The sequence below is a fragment of the Salvelinus fontinalis genome, chromosome 2 (genome assembly GCF_029448725.1).
Source record: "Salvelinus fontinalis isolate EN_2023a chromosome 2, ASM2944872v1, whole genome shotgun sequence".
NCBI classification, from domain to species: domain Eukaryota; kingdom Metazoa; phylum Chordata; class Actinopteri; order Salmoniformes; family Salmonidae; genus Salvelinus; species Salvelinus fontinalis.
Window position 1 is genome coordinate 24,618,608 of NC_074666.1, and position 10,004 is coordinate 24,628,611.

Sequence of the window (10,004 nt, forward strand, 5' to 3'; positions counted from 1 at the left end):
CCAGAAAATAAATTTGATTCTGTGAGAAACATTACATTATTTAATATGCAGTGGATAGTTTAAATTGCTATTTGGAAGAAAGAAATACACACTAGTACTACAATGAATCGGAAAACGGGCAGTAGAGTTGTTTCATTCTTGCAATACACTACAGTTAATTAATATACCCATGTACGCAGCTATTGCCCCCCTGCGGCACAATGGAGCATCCCTAGGAAGAGGCAGATTATCTAAAGTTGCAAGTGAGACACCATCCCCAGTCAGTAATTGCAAATATGTATGCAAATCTGTATTTTTTTTAAATGATGTAGTACTTGAATTACTTTTATTCGGATGCATTCATTATTTTATTTATAATGTATGAGTTCCACACGTCATGCACTACTAACTCGAAAGGCCTTGCAACGTCAGTTTATTCTTCAGCAAACAAATTGATATTGTTGGATTGTTGAGGTAATTAGCATAACAATACACTACATTGTTTTGCTTATTACACGGAATACTTCACATGACCTCTTTATATAAGTCTATAAAATATACAATTATATTATATTCAAATTATTAGTGGATAGGCTTCCCATGAACTATCTAGGTCTAGGCCCATGATTAAAAACTCGAGTCTCGTTCGCTCATGATGCTTACTCACTCGCTCCTGATAGTAGGCTATTTTCTTCAATATAGAATCTTCACGCATAATTCTAATAGTATGACTTCTAAAAAAATAAAAAATCTACATAGCTACAGCGTTTCTGACTCATGCATACTTGTTTTCCATTCGTTTTATCCCATCTTTGCAATGCTTCTTATTTGTTGAAAAAGCATGACAAATCACCGAAACAGGATACAAATAAAATGCATTACAATTTAATGCTACTTCTAATCTTGAAGTAGTATGCCTGTGAAAGGGGGCCGTTGCATTTTTGCCTCATCGCAGTTCGCGGATCATTTGGCGCCTGTGGTTATCTGCAAATTCAGGTTGGACTTCTCATCAGCCTCAGATCGGAACACACAGCATCCACTCAGAGATATTAAATCCTCGAATGGAAGGTCTGTCCCTGTATGCCCTTATCCGGGCCAAAACGATAATAGCCATCAAACGTGAACGAGATAGTAGTGTCTCTGGTCGCTAAGCACGGCGTATTTTGGTCCAAAATAAAGACAGTCACAGTAACATTGTTGCTCAGGGGAAAGAAACCGGCATCTTGTGCTTGGACTAAAATGTGAAAGTTTCTTAGCTGCTCATTGTCAAAAGAACGCAGGGCGTACATATTTCCATTGTCTGAGTTAATGAAGACGTAGGTGGACACCGGCATTCCCTGTATATCACCTTCCAGAATAGAGTAAGAAGATAGGCATTTGTCCGAATCTGGATCCAGGGCAGTAACCGAACAAATTGAGGCTCCTGGTGCGTTATTCTCTCTCAAATATACGGTGTATGATGGCTGCTTGAATCGGGGTGCGTTGTCATTCATGTCTGACACTTGCACTGAAATAGTTGTCCTTGTGAACAAGGGAGACGCGCCCATTTCCCGTGCTGTGAGAGTGATGTTGTAGTCAGGAATGGTGTCTTGGTCCCCCCAAAAAATCAGTTACCAAAGTGTAATAATTCTTAAAAGAGGAGTGGAGCTGGGACATGATCTGGAATTTCAGTCAACGTTCCCATTTTCACCTGAGTCCTTGTCCATGACAGCAATCAGTCCCGGGTGGTCCGTCCTCTTGGACAGGTGTGGACACTGATGTCAAAATCACCTCCGGGAGGTTGTCATTCACATCTATGATATTCACCAGAATCGTACAGTGCACGGCCACTGCCGAGGAGCCCTTGTCCCTGGCTTGCACATATATTTAATGTATCCTGTCTTTTTCGTAATCTACGACCCCTTTCACTCTGATCTCTCCAGTGCGCGAATCCATGCTGAAAATCTCGCGCACAGAAATGGGTGCATGCCCGCTGAAAGTGTATGTGATTTCCGCGTTTGGACCCTCATCCAAATCCGATGCGTTTAGTTTAATCACAAGTGTCCTTCGGTGCGTTTTCCACAGGCTTCCCTCTGTAGAAAGACTGGTCGAACACAGGCGCGTTGTCATTTGCATCTTTAACTGCTATATTGATCTGCGCTGTCCTGGACCTCTGGCGAGCTTCCATCCACAGCCGTCAGCACCATTTGGTGCGTATTCTGCTGCTCTGTGGCCAACGGGCTCTCCAGGACCAACTCCGCAAACTTACTGCTAACGCTAGGCGTCCAGGACGAAATGGCCGTTCACACTCAGCAGATAGGAGCGTAAAGAGTCGCTGCCAACGTCTAAGTCCGGCGAACTCTCCCACGGGGGAAACGGGACCCGGGTATGAGGTCAATTTCAATTCAAAATAAAATAAATCGTGAACATGAAAAATAAAGTTGAGAATGTAAACATATTGTCGAGGACGGGTGAAATAATGGATGTTGAAATCAAAAACTGTAAAGCAAAAAGTATAGAATTGTAATCAAAAGTAAGATATCAAAAGCAACCCAAAAACTTGTACGCAAATCATTTTAAAGCGAGAACAAAACTATAACATATATTTGTATCATTTATTTGAAAACGAACGCAATTTTTTCGGTTAAACTTTCTCAGCAACCAATCCTATTGAATACATTTTGCTTACGCTCTTGCCTGCATGTATATATAAGAATTTGTTCTTAACTGACTTGCCTCGTTAAATAAAGTTTTACAACATTTAATAAAATGTACGACCTTTAGGTTACGCTACTCGTATCTTAGCATTCGATGTCTGTTTGTGCTTTCACTGACATTCTTTCTGATTGCGAGTTGTTGGCATGTTGTTCCGTGAAGGGCGGGGTTTAGAGGGAAGCCTAGACAATGAGTCTCCATTGGTCCGCTAGTTTTGGAGAAACGGTTTGTCTATTTTATTTTGAATTCAATACAAATTGACCCCATACCCGGGTACCGCCACCTCGGATATATCTTGATTAAACTCGCTCCACGGAAAACTGGGAGAGTTATCGTTTACATCTAAAATATCCACCTCAACCCTGAATATTTCCAAAGGATTTTCGATTACCATGGCAAATGGAAAGAGCAAGAGAGACTTTACACAGCTCCTCTCTATCAATTATTTCGTCTACAAATAAAATACAATTTTCTAAATTCACCTCAAAGTATTTTTGTGCCCGAAACTATTCTGAACCTGCGCACAGTCTCTCCACGTCTAAACCCAAGCCCAAATCCTCGGCTATATTTCCAACATAAACCACATGTTCCAGTTCCTCAGGGATTGAATTAACGATTCTGAGACCAAACAAAATCCAGGAAACATACGATGAGAGCTATGCCATGTCCCCGCCAGCCGTTTCTTCGCGCCTCGGAGGTCCATCTGAGCGACGCACTATATATACAAAAATGCGCAGTCCATGACCAAAAAGGGTTTGAGTTAGAAAATAGCCACATTTACATCTATGTTTTTCTGTAAACAATCATCTGAATTGTCCTCTTTCCTTCACAAAGTGGAGCCGTTGAAGTGGAGACGTTGTGTTTGCCCTAGCGGAGTGAGTGAAAGAGCATATTTCTTTCCCACAATTATAACTCAATTACAAAGAATTTGAAACTATAAAAGATGAAGAAAAAAATCAAATATTTATTGGGTGAAAAGCCAAAATGTGCAGTTTTGGCAGCCAAATATGTGTCCTCCTGCCACAACCTGAGGGACAGCCAGTGAAAAATGCAAAGTAATATTGATAATATTTCCCATTTAGCTTAGTTTTGTTTTGTCTTTCATACCAGGTCATATGTCTTCTCAAGTCATATTGACACTGGTCTACTACTGTTGTGTAAATTTATTGTTGTTCGGATTAATATTGTTGTTGTAGTTGTTGTTAATGGTAATCCCATGTCTACTACTACTGTTATTATTGCTGTTGGTCCCACCATTTATTTATATATAAATATATATATATACATATATATTTGATTTTTATTTTTCGATATGTATACTTTGACAATGTAAGTAATAACGAACTTACCATGTCAATAAAGTCAATTGAATTGAATTGAAAGAAGGAGGGGTGTGGGGAGGAGGTTGCTGTCTCTGATCAGCATTTTGATACTCGCTAGCGTGTGTGTGCGTGTGCGTACGAATGTGTGTTAATTGGCGCAATCCCAGTATTCCGATAGGGAGAATCGACAACTGCTCTGATTCCAATTTGAGCACCTCACCACCATAATCTTTTTCACTAATAAAATCCAGCGAAAGTGTTATTTAGCCCAAATTCTACAGAACGGGAGATAAAATGACAGGCTATCATAGTTCAGTTCAATTGTACTAATGTATACCTTGTGAAGGTTAAAAGACAATTAGCCTGTATTGTCCATGAGACATTGGTAATAGCATTATTTCATTTTTCAAAAAGTTTCGTTTACATTTTAGGGTTGAGTTACAAATATGGATCATGTTTATTTGATCCTCAATTATCCCAATAGGTTGCACAGCATAGGCTAGGCCTACTGCAGCACCTTCATTCAAATAGCCTATTAAAATGAAATTACTGGCTACAACGAACATGGAAATTCGATATATTTTAAGTTCAAATAAGTAATATCCAACTAAAGTAAAACGTGTATTCAAAATAAAATATATATATACAGTACCAGTCAAAAGTTGACACCTACTCATTCAAGGGTTTTTCTTTTTATTACTATTTTCTACATTGTAGAATAATAGTGAAGATATCAAAAACGATTAAATAACACATGGAATCATGCCGTAACCAAAAGTGTTAAACAAATGGGATGGCGTATCGCTGCAGAATGCTGTGGTAGCCAGCTGGTTAAGTGTGCCTTGAATTCTACATAAAATCACTAACAGCGTCACAAGCAAAGCACCCCCATATCATCACACCTCCTCCTCCATGCTTCACGGTGGGAACCACACATGCGGAGATCATCCGTTTACCTACTCTGCGTCTCACAAAGACACGGTGGTTGGCACCAAAAATCTCTAATTTGCACTCAGACCAAAGGACAGATTTCCACATGGTCTAATGTCCATTGCTTGTGTTTCTTGGCCCAAGGTGTCCTTTAGTAGTAGTTTCGTTGCAGAAATTCGACCATGAAGGCCTGATTCACGCAGTCTCCTCTGAAAAGTTGATGTTGAGATGTGTCTGTTACTTTCTCTATGAAGCATTTATTTGGGCTGCAATTTCTGAGGTGCAGTTAACTCTAATGAACGTATCCTCTGCAGCAGAGGTAACTTTGGGTCTTCTTTTCCTGTGGCCCTCGAGGCAATTTTATCATAGTGCTTGATGGTTTTTGCGAACGCATTAAGGAAAAATTCCACAAATTAACAAGGCTCACCTGTTAATTTAAATGCATTCCAGGCGACTACCTCATGAAGCTGGTTGAGAGAAGGCCAAGAATGTGCAAATGTGTTGTTTCATAGTTTTATTGTCTTCACTATTATTCTACATTGTAGAAAATAGTAAATAAAAACCCTTGAATGAGTAGGTGTACCAAATCTTTTGACTGGCACTGTACACACGTTGAAAAAAATACAAAAAGTAAAGCGGGGGATCAACCCATCTGGTCTTGGTCCTAATTATGGAAAACCTATAAAACTGCAGACGTGGTAAGCCGGGTAAAATCAGTGTAAATCCTAATCTTTCATTTCAAATTATATTTATAGAAATTCTCATCAATAATTTCAACGTTATACTGGCTGGTAGTGTGTTACTTGCTATGAGAAATGCGAGGGGGAAACGATTGTCTCTGCGCCATCTGATGGATCAAATTCAAAAAGCTGTACAGCCTACCTTTGAAGGCAGCGGTGCTCAACGGAATTTACAGGAAGGGTAGATGCAAATGCATGATACAGTATTTTGTTTCAGTACATGTGGAGGCCAGTAGAGAGAGACAGAGACTTTAGATTTGGATAATTAGAGTCAATGGGAAGCTCTCTCTCTCTCTCTGCAGAGATGGAGCAGGGTGCCACAAACAGGGAATGTCAGGATTAACACTCATGTTCAATGTATGCTGTCATGTCAGTGGCTAATGGGAAGAGGGTGTCTGAAAAGAGAAGAACCTCAAGGAGATACCTTGGTAAGGAGAGAGGGAGAGGCAGAGGGCAAGAGAAGGATAGTGGGTGATGGCAAAAGCAGTGGGGAAGATGAAGAGTACAGAAGGGAGAGAGAGCAAGGAAGGAGGGGATAGAGGACTATAGGGGCAGCCACAGCACCTGTTACTCAGTTGTGTAAACCAGAGGATTCCCACAGAAGGGCATATACTGTATATAAATAGGAAAGTGCTGAACGTCTGTCTCACCCCTTCACAGTCAGAGCTCGCACACAAAGTCAGAGTGTATGGTGGTGAATCAAAACATGTGTTATGTAAAAGATGGCCTAAGGTCACTTTGTGTGAAGTACAGATGACAGCTGGGTTAGTTCATAAAGATATCTTTATGAACTAGAAATTAGTTAAAGATATGGGAAGGGTTAGATAGAATATGGACAGACTTCTAAAGGACTGGCATAACATACTGTAAAATGGTGTGGCTTGCAGAACTACAGTAGTTTTGGATGGTTGGCTAATTGATGTGCAGTTCCACTGTGTTCCTCAGTGGCAGCACTGATGCCTACAGTCTCACCTGGCTGTTTGTCAGCAGTGTTCATTATCTCATGTTAATATCACTTCCTTGTACTCCAACGCAACTACAGTGTAGTGACCTTAATGTACTCTGACACTAAGGGATTCCAATGAACCCTGATCAAGGCCACAGATTAGAGATTATTATCCAAGGTCAAATGTTCACCTGTTGTCCTATTCCCTTACTGTTGTGTGCATTTTTCCACCACACTTTTTATCCACAGCAGCCTATGTTTTTGTGTGAAAAATGAGGATTGTGAAATGTTACATGATTGAATAACACCCATGGTGCATCGGAGAACATGCACCATGGAATATGTCTCAAACTCCTGTGTTCAAATAAGGGCTACATGCAATAGCCCATCTGATGTCTGAGTATGTTTCCAGTCGCAACAGTTGTGTGTTTTTACCCAAAAGCTCAACTACAATCCTTCACTACTAGGCTCATACTTCAACACACAATGCACATTTGTGGCCTGCTGGAGGTCATTTTGCAGGGCGCTGGCAGTGCACCTCCTTGCACAAAGGCGGAGGTAGCGGTCCTGCTGCTGGGTTGTTGCCCTCCTACGGCCTCCTCCACGTCTCCTGATGTACTGGCCTGTCTCCTGGTAGCACCTCCATGCTCTGGACACTACGCTGACAGACACGGCAAACCTTCTTGCCACAGCTCGCATTGATGCGCCATCCTGGATGAACTGCACTACCTGAGCCACTTGTGGGTTGTAGACTCCGTCTCATGCTACCACTAGAGTGAGAGCACCGCCAGAATTCAAAAGTGGCCAAAAAATCAGCCAGGAAGCATAGGAACTGAGAAGTGGTCTGTGGTCACCACCTGCAGAGTCACTCCTTTTTTGGGGGTGTCTTGCTAATTGCCTATAATTTCCACCTTTTGTCTATTCCATTTGCACAACAGCATGTGAAATTTATTGTCAATCAGTGTTGCTTCCTAAGTGGACAGTTTGATTTCACAGAAGTGTGATTGACTTGGAGTTACATTGTGTTGTTTAAGTGTTCCCTTTATTTTTTGGAGCAGTGTAATTATTGCACATGCTGAAGTTGGACACAACAGGGAATAAGTCACTGGAGACATTGAAGGCCTTCTATCCTATATGCCGATATTCTATTGTCTATTTCCTTATTCTCTCCTTGGTCCTGCCAATCCATCTTCTATTTTAAGCTCATTTCAGGTAAGAATATCTTCACTGCTCTGAGAAACAACAGTGGCAAGAAAAAGTATGTGAACCCTTTGGAATTACCTGGATTTTTGCATAAATTGGTCATCAAATTCGATCTGATCTTCATCTAAGTCACAACAATAGACAAATATAGTGTGCTTAAACAGAAATTGTATTTCTCTTGTCTATATTGAATACATAATATAAACATTCACAGTGTACTGTAGGTTGGAAAAAGTATGTGAACCCATAGTCGAATTACTTCTCCAAAAGCTAATTGAAGTCAGGTGTCAGCTAACCTGGAGTCCAATCAATGAGACGAGAATGGAGAAGTTGGTTAGATCTGCCTTGCCCAATAAAAAAAACACAAAATTTGAGATTGTGATTCACAAGAAGCATTGCCTGATGTGAACCATGCCTAGATGAAAAGATCTCAGTAGATCTAAGAATTGTTGACTTGCATAAAGCTGGAAAGGGTTACAAAAGTATCTAAAAGCCTTGACGTTCTTCAGTCCATGGTTAAACAAATTGTCTATAAAATGGAGAAAGTTCAGCACTGTTGCTACTTTCCCTAGGAGTGACTGTCCTGCAAAGATGACTGCAAGAGCACAGCGCAGAATGCTCAATGAGGTTAAGAAGAATCCTATAGTGTCAGCTAAAGACTTACAGAAATCTCTGGAACATGCTAAGAAGTCTACGATATGTAAAACACTAAACAAGAATGGTGTTCATGGGAGGACACCCCGGAAGAAGCCACTGCTGTCCAAAAAAAACATTGTTGCATGTCTGAAGTTTGCCAAAGTGCACCTGGATGTTTCACAGTACTACTGGCGAAATATTCCGTGGACAGATGAAACTACTGTTGAGTTGTTTGGAAGGAACACACGTGTGCCTTTTTTTCTCCACAGCACATCAACATCAAAACCTCATCCCAACTGTAAAGTATGGTAGATGGAGCATCATGGTTTGGGGCTGCTTTGCTGCCTCAGGGCCTGGACAGCTTGCTATCATCGACGGAAAAATGAATTCCCAAGTTTATCAAGACATTTTGCAGGAGAATGTTAGGCTATCTGTCTACCAATTGAAGCTCAACAGAAGTTGGATGATGCAACAGGACAATGACTCAAAAGTAATTCAACAACAGAATGTCTTCAACACAAGAAAATACCCCTTCTGGAGTGGCCCAGTCAGAGTCCTGACCTCAACCCTATTGAGATGCTGTGGCATGACCTCAAGAGCAGTTCACACCATGCATCCCAATATTGCTGAACTGAAACAGTTTTGTAAAGAGGAATGGTCAAATTCCTCCTGACTGTTGTGCAGGTCTGAACCGCAACTACAGAAAACATTTGGTTGAGGTTATTGCTGCCAAAGGAGGGTCAACCAATTATTAAATCCAAGGGTTCACATACTTGTCCCACCCTGCACTGTGAATGTTTACATGGTGTGTTCAATAAAGACATTAAAACATGTAATTGTATGTTAGTTTTAAATTGACTGTGTCTATTGTTGTGACCTAGATGAAGATCAGGTCAAATTTGATAACCAATTTAAGCAGAAATCCAGGTATTTCCAAAGGGTTCAAATACTTTGCCACTGTAGATGTTACCTTTGACACATTACATTTCAGTGTTGTGAATATATCCTGAAAAAAAACCCAATGGTGTTGGTTGGGGGTTTACAGTCTTCCTGGAGAGAGAGATGAGTGCCTACCCAGGTGGAGGCATCATAAACATATTGCTCAGTGCCAACAAAAGAGGGGGAAAGGTATAGAGCAGGATCAAAAGTGACCTTGGGTTTGCATGGTGTGGGTGTGCGTGGGTGTTCCTCTAAAGTTCTGAATGCTACAGTACAGATGTGAAATTAAATCATCGACCTAAAATACAGAAAATAACCACGCAGTTATTCTTACTTTCTCACTGTATTTTTTGCAAATTACCTCAGGTGGTTAAGTTGAACTGCCCCATTTTGTAATGACCAGCTGCAAACCACCATCAGCATACAGTGCTTGATTATGCTAGTACATCATGCTTTGCATATAAGAGGTGAGTGTTGTTTATGTAGTACTCACTCCTTTTTCCAATATTACATACCGCTACCGTCACGGCCATTTAAAGGAGTGGACCAAGGCGCAACGGTTTGAGCGTACATACTTCTTTATTTAACGATGTCTCCAACAAAACAATAACTATC

At 40.8% G+C, this 10,004-nt stretch overlaps 1 pseudogene; it reads right to left on the reverse strand.

Moving 5' to 3' along the window:
- Positions 1-909: 909 nt before the first annotated feature.
- Positions 910-3,376, reverse strand: LOC129868694 (protocadherin-10-like; annotated as a pseudogene).
- Between the last annotated feature and the right edge of the window lie 6,628 nt (positions 3,377-10,004).